General features: G+C 37.7%; 1 protein-coding gene across 3 annotated transcripts in view; it reads right to left on the reverse strand.

Moving 5' to 3' along the window:
- The window catches only part of tfeb (transcription factor EB), a 92,223-nt gene extending 76,645 nt beyond the window's left edge, over positions 1-15,578 (reverse strand). For 2 of the 3 annotated variants that reach the window (XM_039749174.1, XM_039749170.1), the window contains exon 1: positions 15,306-15,577. The gene's annotated coding sequence lies outside the window, so the exon portion shown is untranslated. Of the gene's footprint in view, positions 1-15,305 lie in introns of all 3 variants that reach the window. The other variant, XM_039749175.1, reaches the window with a different exon arrangement.
- Between the last annotated feature and the right edge of the window lie 589 nt (positions 15,579-16,167).

A 16,167-nucleotide genomic window follows, 5' to 3' on the forward strand; every position in this document is an offset into this window, starting at 1 on the left:
ATACATTACTTTATATTAGTTAGCAGGCCAAGTCCTACTTTATGTATTGAAGCATCATAGAATGAATATTGGCGTTTCAGTGGCTGACTAAGATAATACATAAGGAATAGTTTGTTTTTTAAGACTAATGAAATAATAACAAGAAAGTTGCAACTTTACCACCACCAATGCAAACTGAATTTTTAGTCCTATATAGCATCTTGTTGAGGAATAGTTACTGTTTGTTTCCAATATAACATGTACAATAATGACATTTCTTATAAGATAAGAGTCTTTCTTCAAATGTCCATCCTATTCTTCTCCTGAGCAAGGTTCACAGTGAGGTAACCTGATTACAACTAGCAAATACATTAACCAAACCTGAATCTGAATGGACCACCAGTGTACTCCAGAGCACAGTCAAGAAAATAACTCTTAACACCAGGCCAGCTTAGAAATGTAAATTAGCCTATGAATGTTTCAGCACAGAAAGAGGAATTTTGAGTTATGTGAGAATTTCCATGCTGAAGACATAAGGATAACATTAAAACTATACATAGCAAACAGGAACTAAAAGGATACTAGTATCGGATGCACCAATATGCTGATCTACTTTAGTCTATGATTTCTGTCAGAAAGAGGCTGGGTATCACAAAACTTACCTGGATATAAATAATAAATGAAATGATGAACTGTAATAATAAAGCAAAATAGATATGTCATGCTACACTATATACCAATATTTTGTTTTTCTTGCCAAGTATGATATACAGATGCTGAGCATTACTTGCATGACTGATAATATGACATAAAATGGCATGACCTCTAGGTTGGTTATGATCCTGGAGTATCTTCTTTTTTCGGCTGTTCCCGTTAGGTGTTGCCACAGCGGATCATCTTTATCCATATCTTCCTGTCCTCTACATCTTGCTCTGTGACACCCACCTCCTGCATGTTCTCTCTCACCACATCCATAAACCTTCCCTTAGGCATTCCTCTTTTCCTCTTACCTGGCAGCTCTATTCTTAACATCCTTCTCCCAATATACCCAGCATCTCTCCTCTGCACATGTCCAAACCAACACAATCTCGCCTCTGTGACTTTGTCTCCCAACCTTCCAACTTGAGCTGACCCTCTATTGTATGACGGAGACATTTTTAGCTTTAGTCCTCATGTATGGCCAAGCAGGTTTTGGTTGTGGCATTTCCTTTTAAAAATCATATTAGATGTTCCAGGAAACAAATTTAAGCAAAGGTTTCATAACAAAACGTAAAAATGCCAAGAAAGCTTTTATTATGGTTACAACTATGAAATATCCATACAGTGTAAGGAGACTGATGGATACAACAAGTGTATCTCACATCAATTTTTAATTTGATTAACTAACCGGTATGTTTAAATAGTATGATGCGATGAACAGAACTTTATTAATCAAATTATGGCAGAGGATAATGAAATAATTTATCTTCAAAAGGTGTTAATCCATATGCTTATTATGCAGGATTCTAGACGTGAATGTTCCATAATCTTGCTAAAATGAGTCGCACACTTACAATACATTCTCCCCTTCTCTGTCTCTATGGGAAAAATATTCCACCATAAGATACCACTCAGACCTTGTCCTGCCTTCATCTCTACCAACTTTCAGCCTTACCTATCTATACAAGATATGACTTTTTAAAAGATAATGTTCAGTTTCATATGTTTGGCAGATTTACTATCATGTGGTTATGCAGACGATATATAGAAATTTCTTTGTACCACACAAAGCTCATATTACACCACTGCTTAGGCTGAATCTTAATGTTGCCATTCATATGGCCTAAATCACTATAGCATCTGTGTAGTCTATTGCTGTCAGGTGCCAGATGGGTCAAGCTTAGCTGACGTCAGAACACTTTAAATAGCTCATTGCTAACCTGCAGAATACTGTGTGCTACACACATGTATGTATGCAACCCCCACAAGGAAAGAGAGACTTTTACAAGATGTTCCTTTGAAATCATGAAAGATGAAGCAGAGGGCACTTTTGTTACTGTTCAACTACAATACTGCAATTTATAACTTATAAGCAGTGTACTATATGCAATAAAAGGTGGATGTGTCTCAAAATATTCATATAATATGAGCTGACTATTTAGTTGTGGCAGCAGTAGTAGAAGCAGCCAGTAGTAATACTGCCATACGTGGCCTGTATTTCTTAATTCCATGTCCATTTTTATTTATTTTTTTAATTTTGTCCACGAACAGATGATTCAGGTGTAAATTCCAACCCTGGTGAGTTCAGACTTTGCAGGAGTTTTGGCTCAGAGGTAATGAGGCAACATACGTAAAAAAAGTCAGACTGCAGTGTGGACGGAGCAGATAGCACCATTATTAAAAAAGAACATAACAAGCTGGTACACAGTAACAAAACACTACTACGGTCATCAACACCTACTGGGCAGCACCCTTTTGATTTATTAAGAGAAAACTGAAAAATATCTGCCATAACTTTGAGGTAAAAATATCAACAAATTGAGTTATTACTTTATTCACATCTTATTTTTGAAAATGTGTTTTTACCATGCTCAAACATCTGCAAGATGAACTCAAGTATGTAAGTTCATTACACAAAAATCCTTCATAATGGAAAGGCTACAGGAAGTGATGCCAGAGGAATGTTCATATGGAGTGATTTTATAGTACTCTTAATGAATATGGTTAAAATATAATAGCATGGTGGACAGTAGTCTTGGGGGACTGTCAGAATTGTGAGGATTTAGATTTTTTTTATTTAACATACTTTAATTATTCTCAGAGGGGAAATTATTTTCTTCGTGACCTTTTTGGGGTGAGAGCACAGGGTCAGCCACTGTACAGCACTCCAGAGCAACTTTCAGGTTAAGGGCCTTGCTCAAGGGACCAACGGAGAAGAAGGGATTCTAATCCTGTTTGTAAAAATCAAGAAAATAGGGATAGAAAATCTATGTGGGGCTAAACAGCATGTTTTTGTCAAAACCATGCATATGTTTTATACATTTTTGTTATGAATGCTACATTAAAAGATTATTTATTTTATATTTAGCCTTCCCTGTTTAAGATCATCACAAATGACATTACAGCATGATTTTAACAATGACACTCACTTAACCAACAGGCACACAGAAGGTTTAGTAATTTGCTCAGAATGACAAAGTGAGAAAATAGCCTTACATGTTTCAGTATGTTGGCTACTATGCTAAACTTCCTGGCAAATAGTTCGCCATTAAGAAAATTAACAATGTCAGTATAAACGAAAATGTTCTGATTGAGCCATATAAAAATATGTTTTTCTATGGTTAAATGGAATCTCACAAAGCTACCATCCATTATCTTACCTACTTATCCTGTTCCGGGTCTCAGAGAGCCTTTGCCGATCCAGTAATACTAGGAACAAGTATGGAACCTATCCTGGGCAGAATGTTACTCCATCAGTTGGCCCAATCACATACAACAATTACTAATATTTCATCCATCCATCCATTATCCAACCCGCTATATCCTAACTACAGGGTCACGGGGGTCTGCTGGAGCCACTCCCAGCCAACACAGGGCACAAGGCAGGAAACAAACCCTGGGCAGGGCGCCAGCCCACCGCAGCTAATATTTCAGATTCATCAAATAATTTGACACACATATGCAGATACAGGGACAACAAGTAAACTCCACAGAGGAAGATCCAGGCCAGAATGTAAGACCTCTGAAGCAATGAAAAAGTAGTGCTAAACAATGAACCCACTGCTCATTGTTAATCTTGCACCAATGAAAAAAATCACAAAGTAAATGCTTCTTCATACTCTTAAGCAAGATGTCTAGGACAGGACTACTGCACATAACTGTCAGTGTGCAAGTATGACTTCAGTTTTCAGGATACTGTGTGCCCTATGTTTAAGGGACTTTTTAGAGTGTCATTTTACCTAATACAAGAACAGCTTGACATTCTGTGACCTGCACCTTTGGGGTGTCAGTGAGCCCCAAACCATTGACACTACTCCAAACACAATCCAGGGTTCAAATAAAGCAATTAAATATAATCAAACATCTTCTTACAAGGCTTTTCCTTTACCAATTCTTTATTAAATCTTTCTCCTCGTCTTTGTCTTCCACTTCTTCCAGGTGAGTGTTGCCTGACTCCACTCCCGACTCTTACCTGGGGAAGGTGGAGCACTCCCTTTACACCTGAACCCAGGAGTACTTCTGGCACTTCAGCACTGTAACCGGGAAGCACTTCCGGGCCAGGCAGAGCTTCCCCCCGACAAGGGAGCCTGCCCCCAGCAGCTCTCTCTAGTGGCACCCAACGACCCCAACAGGACTGTCCACTGTAACTACAACACCCTGTAGGTGTCCAAATGGAAACTACGCCTGAGGGATTTTTGCTCCTTAGAGTACTGAGGGAACACATGGCTCTGTAACGGCCTACCAGCTAGGAAGGGTCCCAATGACCCACCCAGCCAGGTGCCCGTCCAACTGCATTTTCCTTTACAATACAAAAGAGCTGAAAGAAGAGCCTGTATCACCAAAGCATCATGACAGGTCTATGTAAAAGCCAGCAAAAAAGAATCCCACTTTGTGTTTCCCTTATTCTTCACCATGTTGAGCTTCAGTAGGGATCTCAAGGGAACATAATCACTCTTAATTTAGGCAAGAACTGTGACTCATCCTCCCCCTCCCACCACAACCCCTCACCCTGCCCACAATATGAAACTTCCCCAATTTTAGTTTCATTCTTTCTTTCTTGAAAATTATGTAGTATTCCTTGCACAGATTCAAGATGTGATCTTTTATCACATGTCAAGAAGACTCTGTACTTGTTCAACATCACAATGAATAAATCAGTGATCTGGTCAGCAAAGTGCCACCCTAGGCCTTCTGTACTGATGTAGTCCTTTGTGGTGTATGGACAGAGAAGGCTAACTTCACAGTTTTAATGCCTGCAGGCAATAAAGTCTTAGTGTGGCTGCATTGGTTGTGTGCATGTCCAAACTACGCAGTGTATCATGTAAAACTTCATTAATCTGGTTGTCAAATGCTTCAATGAGGATTACTCCAAGTTAGTATGAACAGACAAGACTGCGTAAAGGGTGCATGGCATCAGGCAGTGTCCAGACAATATAAGAAATTGCAGGAAGTTCAGAAATATTTTGAGAGCATGTAAGAAATGAACAAGAGGCAAGAAGTAAATTCGGCTCTAAGAGTCAAAAAGCCATTCTGTTTAAAAGAGAGGGAGAAGCTTTTTCCATTGTGGTAGGGACTACCATTCATGTAACATTTACTTTATTCTTCTGTGCTGTGTATCATGTGTTTATTATCATTCTTTGTGTGTAAGCCTGAGTAAAGAGTGCCAAATTAAATTCAATGGACGTGATCTATTTGTGGGTGAAGGCGGGCTACTGTACTCAAGGAGATGGCATAAGATCAAAGAGGTTACTAATGGCTGGGTGTGTATGTTTTTACAGCTACACGATTTGTGTAAATAACGCCAAAATAATTGTGTTACATTTGTGAAATGATAATATAATTTAAACAGCTGTAAAACACAGAAAGAGCAAATTATGAATAGTCTGTGGTAATGGGATAATGTGTGATTGCTTTCAAGTCTATACATCTTGTTTTTAGGTAGTGTTTTTGATACAGTACAGTGTGTAACAAAGCCACAGCAAGTATCCAGTGCAATGAAACAGACCAAGAGTGGCAACATGCCTGAAAAGCTCTCTGAAAAAGCTCCATATAATATAAATCAATTATTTACTTTTTTAAAGGAAGTAAAATTGTCACATATTTCTGTTCCAGTTGTGAATTTTGACAGAACGAGAGTAAAAGGGATGTCCCAATATAAAATGTGTATATAATAAATATACACTATAAATCTATATTATGTATTTGTTTGTTTAACTAAAATCCAGCAGCATCACAAATCCATGCTACGTGTAAAGCCCCTCCCCCGACCACCACCACCACACTTGCATCCATTCAGACTAGACAGCTCTAGAAGACACAGGCTGCCAAGTTGCAAAGGGAGTGTGATAAAGTTCATTTGTGTTTGGACCAAAACACTCCTGGTTATTTAGCAACAGTGAGATCTCAAGTAGCATGTGGTCTTTTAATAGTCTGACAGGGAGACTGTTAGCTGTACACCATGTGTAGCCATGAGAGTATAAAAGTGCAGTTTGAAAATTAATTTACTGTAGAAAGTCAAAATTATTTTGTATCCAGCTTCTTATGCCAGGTAGAAAAGAAGATATTTCCTTAAAATTTACATTTTGGAGATTCATCAATGAACTTTTATTGGATGGAATTTTTCTTCATCCTTGCACACCCACAACACATCTGGGTTTTTTACTATATTTACACATTGAAGAGTTTAGTTTCAGAATATTTCAATGCCAATAAAATAAATTTGGAATTAGATTTTTTTAATACACATAACTTTCCATTGCAGAACATTTTGCCCAGCAACTTTTAATATAAAATAAAGCACTACTCATTATAGTGCACTGTAACAATAGCAACCTAGAATACAAACACATGTAGTTGGATGGTTTTGCAGGTAAGCCCTTCAATTAATTAATTTAATCTTCATCCTTTCCTTTCGCTTCAGGTGGCACATGGGTGTTTGAATTCCATAAGGTTCAAAAATAAATCTCAAGGGATTTCTGTAGGTTGCTGCAGAGGTCCTGGGAGCTTTTTGCGTGTGCAAGTATGTGGCTGTGATCTATGAGGAAATTTTTCCATAAACATGGAGACAAAATAAAAAAAACATCTTTATAAACATACAGTAGATATGAAGTGGATAGTTTTTCTTTCTACATTTATTTCCTACACTGTTTTTTGGGGTGGAGTTAGGAATCGCAGGCTATGGTATAATGTAAGAGTCAATGAGAAGCTGCTACGTGTACAAATAATAAAAACCTGTATGTGCACACAGATATATGTGCTGTTTTTCTGCACCTCATTTATGACACGTGATCCTGTGTTTGTATGGAAAGCAAACTGAAACGCTGATGTGATGGCGCAACATCTGTACAAACAAGTTAGCAGAGAGATTCCTTAAAATTCTGTATTTTAAATAAGCAATACCAAACAGTACTATATTTGAAAAGCCTAAATGTAAAAGATGCTTGACTGACAAATTTTTAAAAAGATGACTTTCTATATCAGGTGATAAGTTTTTTTTTTTCTGAGGTAAGGTGGGAGGCAACACAGATTAGCCAGACCCCAGATTATTTTAAATGTAAGGGATACTATTAATGTTTTTAACCATCACTCAGACTTAAAAGCTAACTATTGAAAGAACAGCAAAAAGTTTCATTTCTACCTTTCCCATATTTTTTTACATGAATTTAACTTTCACATTTTTTCCTTTTACAGGTTACAGGTTAAGACTATAACTCAAGATTTGTGGCTGGGCACTGACATGGAGAAGGTGTCACCTCAGTGTAATCTCACCAGAAAAGACACCTCCTTTTAACTAGCAGCTGTGAGTATATATATGGACAAAATACCTGATTATTTTGATTTTGTCAGCATGGGGTAATCAATCCCCTTTTTATATACAGGAAAAGTACTGAGAGCAATGATTGAAAAGCTGTATTTAAAAAGCTAGCCTTTCTTGTTACATGTCTGTTGTAACCATCTAAAATTGCAGACTTGTGATTTTGAAGTCCAGTGCATTAATCAACACATCCCAATATACCCATGTTCCCATTTAGAACTTCTCACATGTTACTATAACCTCTCCTTTCTGTCATTTTCAATTAATTCCTTTAAATCAAGAAACATGTCTACATAGGATAATCTTAGTTGCTGAGCTTATGCATAGAAGGACAATTGTTTTAAGCAATTTATCAGCAATAAATGCAGCAAATAACTTTGCTAATAACCACGAAAAGAGATGAAAGAGCCATGATTTAAAAGTAGCCGCACTCTATAAAGAGATTACAGGGTGATAAATTTCCTCTAAACAGATAAGCGTCTCTGACTTACAGTACCTATAAAAATATTCACCCCCTTGCAAGTTTTTACATTTTACTATAACACAATATTGGATCACTGTTGAATTAATTTGCCATTTTTCGCACTGATCAACAGAGCAAGACTCTTTTAATGTTAAAGTGAAAACTGGTCTTTGCAAAGTATGCTAAATTAATTTTCAAATATAAAACACAAGACAATGGAAATAAATTATAAATATCCCCTTATGCTGAGCCTGAGTAAAGAAAACTAAGCAACAGCAGCAAACGGGACATAAGGGCCTCAGATATATTTTATGCCAGACTACAATAAAATTTTCATCAATACTGTGATTACAGTAAAGTTAGCTCTACTACATCTCACATTAAGCAAAAAAAGGGAAATGTTCTTAATAAGGGGACTACCAGTAATCAGTCCTAGCCAGCCAAGTATTCTGAAAGTACTACAAAACTTCGACTTGGCCTGCTGCAGTCACCATCCCGATAGCTTCATTGTCACTTCATGTGGACTCCATATCAGGTGTTGGTTGGGGTGCCTCCTTTAAGGAGTTTTCCTTGTCACCTTATGTTTTCTTCTATGGTTTCCTTCCAAAGTCCAAAGACATAAAAAGAAATCAGTTGGTGATGTTAAACTGACCCAGTCTGAATGCGTGTGCATGCGTGTTTCCAGTGAAGGGTTGCCATCCAATATAAACCTGTTTTCTACCTTTGTTCTAGTTGCTGACTGGATAGACTCCAGTTGCCGATATCTCCAGACTGCATTAATGGGCATGAAAGGGGTAGGACAGAGAGTTGGGTTTAGAAAGTGGGGACATGCCCAATATTTCCATTTTCTCTCAAAACTTAATTTAGCTATACATTGGCACAGTTAAATATCAATGAACTTTAATATCATATTGGGCATTTTGGAATGAATTGTGAATGCACATTAGACACAATCCATGTTTTTGCTAAATTATAAACACAAGCTGATCAAGTGACTTCTTGGAGATCACACAGTTAGCCAGATTGGGTTTTGTGGCTTAAAAACAAACTCCTTATTCACCTGACACACTGCATGCAACTGCTGTTCCCAATTAACTTTTGAGTATCTGATTACAATAAGGGTGGAAAATCTACAGCACATTATTGTGTGTTGAGCACTCAAACTCCACAGAAAAGACACCACAGCCTGGGAATAAACTTCAGCACTAACACATGGAGTAAGGCAACTAAATAGTAAGTTTTTATGAGGCAATATTTATTATATTCATTAACCAGAGAAATTTACAAGTCAAAAACAGCTTGTATTGACAAACACAGAAAAGAGGGAATTCTGGTAAATTGAACCCTGTGTCTCCCTAAGGCTTATTATTATAGCCCATTCAACCTGAATCTGAACAGAAAGCATTAAAACTGTTGCAGATGACACCTACCCAGAAAACTGACTTCTTGATACGAAGGAGGAGAGATTTAATTTATTTGTGTATTGGCCTTTTAGTGAGACTGGCTAAGAGTACTACATGTACTGCCAATTGTCTGAGCCCAAAGGGCAAGCAAAAAGACAATTTCCACTCAGGGATTAATAAAGTAAGGTATACCAAAAATAGAAAGGTACATATATTACACAACTATTAGCTCAAAAACATAAAAACAAACATATAATTCAAAGTTCCATTTGATGCATGTTTTCTTGAAAATAAACAACTTTGAGCACAGGTTTCTTAGGTAAAGTCAAAATTGGGCAAACTTACGCCAACAGATGACATAACATATCCCCCCAATTCTTAACAGTTTATCGTACAGTATAGTGAAGTCAAACATTCTTAGCTGTGATGCTATAAAAGCTTTGATGCTGGAGTCTGTCTTAATTCACCTCAGTGGTTGTTGTGATGGATTGGCACCCTGTCCAGGTGTTGTTCTTGGTTTGCACCCAGTGGTTACTTGGGTAGGCACAAGCTTCCCCTGACCCTGCTCAGGATAGGTAGTTTAGGAAAATGGATGGAGGGATGGAAACAATTATATATAAAGGACATTTACATGTCCTTTAACTCAGTTTTCATATGCCTTCTCACTTATTCTCTACTCAGAAATGCCTAGTGATGTTTAATGTACTTTCCTAAAAAACTTGGACAAGTATGTATTAATGTTACAGCTTTTAGTGACCATCTTCAACATTCTTTTTCTTTTCATTAGTTCTCTTTTTATTATTTTGGTGCCTTAATACTTGGCATTTCACATATTAGGTTTATAGGGTGAAAACAATTGTTTATCCTCTAGCTGTATGGATTACATAGCTATGGTAAGCTATACTGACTGATTCCTGTCATTTGATAGATTTTTTTGCATTAAGTAATGCTAATTTTTGTACATTAGTCTTTACTGCAGAAGTTGTAATGGATCAGAGCATTTGAGGGAAGTGGAGAAATGGTAGCTGTTGTTTCGCTTCACCTGCACCTCTTATACTTGCTTCCATTTTACAACCCACAAACTGCAGGTTTCCTGTTGTGTTCTGCCTGATCTGCTCACACTCCTGCTCAACCCTTTGGTGCTGCCTCACAATAAAAAAAAATGAAATATATGATGTATCTCTGTTTATAGTGAATATATATCTCTAATATAAAAAGTATTCATTTTATACACTGTAGTCAGTAACGGGTTATCAGGGCAGAGGGGGCATGGGCTTGGCATGTGATGTGGAAAGTCATAGAAGGGGCTCTATTTTAAAAAGGTCAACAGTGATGACTGCAGAACATCTCCATGGGCCAGAGTGGGTAGACAGAAGCAGAATATATAAAGTAATGTCACAGTGGCAATACTTACATGGTGATTATGAAACTGTTATTCTTTCTACTTATGGCAAATAAATGGAAATGTTGCAATTCAGAATAATCAGATGGGAAAACCCCATGGAAATTTTTGACCATCTTAGTGTCTGCCCTCCTACGGACCTTTTTCATATCTTTAGTGGACAATGTGTTGGATGATCTAGACATTTATTATGCTTAGTCACTTATTTCTGACCATTTTCCACAACATGACTCAGATGTTTACAACAAGCCGTACACAAAGTATTTGTTTCACATGCCCCCATCTCAGCGTGACTCTCGTCACCACACAGTCCTCTACCATTAAGCAGCCAGATACAGCAACACAGGAATATGTGTTTGCTTAAGGAGTATGTCCTCAGCTCAGAGAAACCATTCTCGTCCTGTACAAATACTTCTGGTAGACAAACAAAGCACTTGTTTTAAAGCACGTTTATCTTACTGTTTTCCATAAAGCCCAAAAATAAGTGATGTGTGAAGATTAACAAAGGCAGACAAAACGTCTTTATGCTATACCTTTGGAAAAAGCAAACTATAGGTAAAATAAACAGCATTTTACTTTGTAACAAGTATAACGTAACAAAAAAAGTATTTATTTTAACAGTCTCATTTGCTTCTTTTTAACATCAAGCATAATACACTTCACCAATAGCTGTATTGGGAAGCATTTCACATTCATAACTATTTTATTGTAAAGTTAATGAATATGAACTAGTAATACACCTGATTACAAATGACCTCTGTGAACAAATTTTAATCCAGGACACTCCAAAGAGTTTTAGCATTAAACAAAAGGTTGGCAGCATTTGGCACGGTACATGATTTTGTTTGTGTGAGTATGTTCCCGGCAGTGTGATGACTAGCAAGGTGAACCAGCAAAAACAGGTCCAGCTCGGCTTTAGTGAGCTTCCTTCAAAATTAACACTAACTGGGCATTGAAACTCTGGCAAAAAGTACAAGTTACAACCGCCTGCTTCCTCTCTCAGCAGAAACAGTCCCTACTATTTATCTAACATCTGTGTGTATATGTGGGGGAAGATAAGTTATAAATCTTTTACCACAGTTTTTCACTGTAGGCAATCAGGTAGTAAAGGACATGTAAGTAAGAATACATGACTCAAGAAGGACAGCCTATGTACAGTATGGTATGATACACATTGTACATGAATACAGCTACTTATATACATACATTGAAAGACGACATACTTGAAATTAATGTATTTTATACAATTATAAATATATACTGAATAGTATATACATTAGATATGAATTAATCAGCACAATCCTATATATATATATATACTATAATAATAATAATAATACATTTTATTTATAGGCGCCTTTCAAACACTCAAGGACACCGTACACTTTACACAACACCCAACACACAATACAGTACAGTGTTTACATAGAGAAGGCAAGTTTAAAAAGATGAGTTTTAACTGAAGACTTAAACAGAGAGAATGAATTAATGTTTCTAATCTCAGGAGGCAGTGCATTCCAAAGTCGGGGGGCAGAACGACTGAAAGCTCTGTTCCCCATTGTGGAAAGACGAGCGGAAGGAACAGTCAATTTAATTGAGGAGGATGATCTAAGAGTACGGGAAGGGGTGACGATGTGGAGAAGGTTAGACAGGTATGGGGGGGGCTAAATCATGAATAGCTTTAAAGGTTAGCAGAAGGATTTTAAACTCGATGCGGAACTTGACAGGGAGCCAGTGAAGTTGAAGTTATACTGTATATATAGATATAAATATAGGTTTACATAGTACTGTATATGTAAACCCATATGTAGTTAAAGAAGTTTATATCTGAAAGTTTATTATATATTTTTATTGATGGTCTAGTTTATACACAGCACCCAACACTGTGAAAAAATCCTGCAGACTGTGGGGTCTTTATCATGGAAAAGCAGGTTCAGAAAATGCATAAGCATAAATTGGTGTGGGCAGTGCTGGGATAGTGATGATACCCCACGACTTCATAGTTGCAAGTTCAAATCCTAGCCAAGGAAGTATCTGGATGGAGTCTGCATGTTCACTCTGACTCTATGTAGGGTTTTCTCTAGGCATCACAGCCTTCCTTCCACAGTCCAAAGACATGCATGTTAGACAGAGTGGTCATCCTAAATTGGTCTTAGTGTGAGTGTGACTCTTTGAGTTTGTTGATGTATGCGGGCATCCTGCGATAGACTAGCAACCTGTCCAGAGATTGCTCCTGCCCCAGATTCTCCTGCGACTCTGTTCAGGATAAAAGCGGGACTGGAAGATGGATGGATGGATGACTGATTTTCAACTTAATATTTATATTAAGTAAAATACTTGAAGATGTCTGTATATATACTCAAGAACCAGGAAATTCAGAAGTTAGGTGAATGTACAGTACATTATAATTATATATATAACTACTGTTTATGTACTGTATAAATAAACATTACTACCAGTTTGCACACCGAGATAAAGAAGTTTCCAATTACCCATCTATGTTCAAACTGCTCTCCTTTAGTGTTTCATTCAATAAGAAACCTTTTGCCTATAACTAAAATACATTCAACTATAAATTATAGCACATAATTTCAGATACATAAATACACATGTATGTTTCATCAGAAGCTGTAAGTATATTTTACGTGCAATAAAGTGATATACTCCTATTGCAGTTGATATGCAAACTTTTGTTTTTTTACCAAAAATGCGTATGCCGGTTACATTAATTTTAGCTACAGAAATAAAAACATACTTCTTTATGCCTAACATGCAGGTTAGGAGAACTGGCATTGTTAAATTGGCCTTAGTGTGTGTGCATGTGTGTGTGAGTACGTGTTCACTCTGCAATAGACTGCATCCTGTCCAGCAATTCCTCCTGCATTAGGACTGATTCTTGCTGAGATAGACTCAAGCTTTCCCTTGACCCTGCCCTTGATTGGTGGGATTAAGAAAATAGACGGATGGATGGTTATTCATCAGTTACAGGGTTATACAAATGCATATGCTCATACTGGGGCAATTTCAGAAGCACCAATTTACTCACATTGCTATCTAAAAGAAAGAGTGTGCCACATCTACACCAAAATTTCTGCAGCCTAGTATGATAGCTTCTATTTAACAGCAGGGTTATACAGATACAGATTTAGTTATGTCCATGACTGATTTTAGTATGTACTGGCATATATAACTATATTGAAATGCATGCTATGTACAATTCTAAGACATCACAAAGAGCAACATTATGTAGTTACATATATAGCAATCTACAGTGTAACTTTGTGTTACTTTACCATGCATACATGAGCAAGCACATTTTACAAGTCAATCCTTCCTTACATTTTTAAACTACTTTTTGACTTCAGTGTTGCCGTTGGCAACATCAGGCACAAGAAAAAAACAAATACATGCAAACGAAGGGAAAATATGCAAGCACCACACAAGCAATACATACATCTGGATTTGAACCCAGGACACTAGACCTATGAACCGCACACTTTATGTGCCTCCCACTTGTTAAAAGTGTTGTATCAAACAACGATGCTTTGATATGAGCAGTTTTGTGTCATTTGAATGATCTTACCCTACTGGTTTTCTGCAATGTTGCCACAGGAATACAAAGTACATTGACATTTTGAACTGCAGAAAGCTTTCTTTACTGAGGGGGTTAATGTTTGTATATAGTAGCTATGGCTAAGCAAATATAGAAAGGTAGTAAATGGAGAGGCAATAATACCACAGCTGTTTGTCTGAAATGGATCCATCCCCTGTATGCATCACTTAAGTGAATACGTGAGGCTGCAATTTACAAAACCTGTAAATCCATTTTAATTGAAGACTACTCTCGTTTTTTCTTTCCTGTGAACTATCAGATTTTAAAAGTAATAAATCTGACATAATGTCCTGACACGTTGACTAGCCATACTGTTTCTGCTAGTGGGTCCGGCTCCACTACATTCAGATTGTATGCAGTCTCCGTTGCAGCTTCCGCAATGATAATTCGCTCCGTAGAGTTTCTCGTTTCGCTCCAATGTACCCAACAGGTGCATCCATGGGTGCGTGGGCGTTGATGAGTGGGCTGAAAACTGGGTGTGGAAAGCCCTGTCCTTTGACGTGCTATCCCGAGGGTGTATGTGCGAGTGAGCGTGCAGCTACCACTAACTGACTGGGGTGACATCCTTCTCTGTGGAGGCCCGCAGGTGGGTGAAAGTGTGTAGAGCTTAGTGATGGAGTGAGATAGCTGGGAGGGTGACAGCCGTTTCCCATTCCCATTCCCTCTACATAGCTCCCTGCGCATCTCACAGCCACTGAGCTATGGGTGTGTGAAAGTGTGTGCGTGTGTGCTGACAGGGGGCGGTGAAATGGCAATTCCCGCTCCACGCTCCCTTTTTCCCTGTCGCTGCAATTTTATATAGCAATATTGACTCTCGATATTTTTCACTTTTTTTGCCAAGTGCCAAATTATCGCCAGACTTCCACACATTCTTTTAATTACAAAAGTAAAAACGAAGGTTCATGGCACGCTGATTTTGTTTTTAAACTTACCCCTGTGAAGGTCAGAAAGTACAAACTTAAAACAAGTTCTCCGTGGTGGGCAACTGTTCCCGTAGTTTCTCCTCTTTCACCGAAGCGATGCCCTTACTTCATCCTCGTCGCGCTGCTTCGGGCCGTGGCTTTAAATCAGTCAGCGCCATTGCTGTCTCGACTTTAGCGGTTAATATTCCTTACTTTCATTGACTTCTTCCAGATGTAGATGTGACTTCACTGTTTCGTGTTGAGTTTCAGTCACCTGCGCTCTTGTCGCTTGTGACAGGGAGGGCAGGACGCTTCGCATTGTGGGACATGTAGTTTACAGCTCGGCGGTTGGACAGTCCCCTAAGTAAATACCGCGGAGCGTCATGGGAGTTGTAGTCTGAAGTTTTTCATTCCGCTTCTGCTATCTTTTACCTTGCATTCGTCATTCCTCATTCTTTTCTCATTCACACTTTCTCTTTTTTTTGTAGTAAAAAATGTTTGAAAGTGCACACAGTAAAATTTAAATATAAGCCAGCTTTGTATCTGTTCAGCCTTTATCTTGCCTTTTCAGGAATGGACAACAAACTAAGGATGTGGGAATTAAAGAGGGATAGGAAAGGAAAACAATGTTAGCAGAGAAAAAAAAGTGTTGTAAGTCTCAATGGGTGTGAAATATGACAGTGTGAAAAAGTGAAACGTAACATTAAAGTATTGCTTATTGTGTGGAGGACAATGTAAGAAACAAGTTTAACTGTCATCTTGTTTTGCTTTGATAAGTGTCTCCTTGTAACAGAACATAGATTCATTAGTGTAGCTATGATTAAAAGTAGAATGTGTCATAATGTATTAGAGACATCTTTGATAATGACAGCTTTGACATATACATTACCCT

The sequence above is a fragment of the Polypterus senegalus genome, chromosome 3 (genome assembly GCF_016835505.1).
Source record: "Polypterus senegalus isolate Bchr_013 chromosome 3, ASM1683550v1, whole genome shotgun sequence".
NCBI lineage: Eukaryota > Metazoa > Chordata > Cladistia > Polypteriformes > Polypteridae > Polypterus > Polypterus senegalus.